The following is a 1,179-nucleotide window of genomic DNA, read 5'->3' as shown; positions in this document are numbered from 1 at the left end:
TATTGTTTATAAATTGTCTTACAGGTATTTCAACTCACATTGATTAGTATTTAAACTTATTTATAAATAATTACATAATATTAACTGAGTTAAACATCTTCTAATTTTAAAAATTTATCCTAATTGTACCTGAAAAAAAACAAGCAAAACAAAAACCAATTTATTTTTTGGGGGGGGGATCTATTAAATCAATATGAATTTTATTATTTCTCAATTTAATTCTTTTATTTTAATTAGAATTTATTATAATGAAATCAAATAATTAAGTGATCTCCCCTCCCTCTCTCTCTCTCTCTCTTTCTCTTTCTCTCTCTTTCCATTCAATATTGTAACAAATAATTTAGTTTGTTTCATTGTCTATTATTTAATATTTAATTAATTTAATAAATTTTTTTCTTATTATTACAATTCCAACATTAAATTTTAATTTTTTTTTTGTATACAACATAATAATGATACTAAATAATACATTAAAGAGTCAATATAAGCACAGTTTGGTAAATTTGGACTTTTTTTCACTTTCATACAAACAGTTTTGAATGACAAAGGATAAAGTTTAAAATTATTTGATCATAATTTAATTTATATTATTTAATTTATATCAATTTTACACTATTGTTATTAATTAAATAATTATTGTTTATATATTAGAAAAATTTATGTCATACATAAATTAGGTTAAACATATGAATCATGAATTTTAATAAATTTTGAATTAAAAATTTCAAATTTTTTTTGTCATTGGTCTCATATTTTTTAAAAATACAATAATTTGTTATTGTTTTAATATATAAAAGTAAATCTTCTTCTTCTTCTTCTAATAATAATAATAATAATAACTATTCATCTAATTTTCAAAACTTTTGGAAAAAGACATTATTTTAAATAAAATTAATTATGCTACTTTATTTAATAAATTTCTTTTTTTTTTTGACAAAATAAATTAAATTTCAATTATTTTTAACGGTTAAAACATTTTCTAAATATTTAAAAAATATTTTTTTTTTAATAATATAATTTTATATAAATAATAATAACATTAGGTAATAATTTTATAAAATTAATTATATTTTAAGTTAATATATATATATTATTTTTACAAATTTTTATGTACAAGAAAATACAAAAAAAAATTTATTGCCATATATTTATAATTTTCCCTTTTGATTTTTATTTAAA

The sequence above is a fragment of the Pediculus humanus genome, genomic scaffold (assembly GCF_000006295.1).
Source record: "Pediculus humanus corporis 1103172107617 genomic scaffold, whole genome shotgun sequence".
Lineage (NCBI taxonomy): Eukaryota > Metazoa > Arthropoda > Insecta > Psocodea > Pediculidae > Pediculus > Pediculus humanus.
This window is presented reverse-complemented; position numbering follows the sequence as displayed.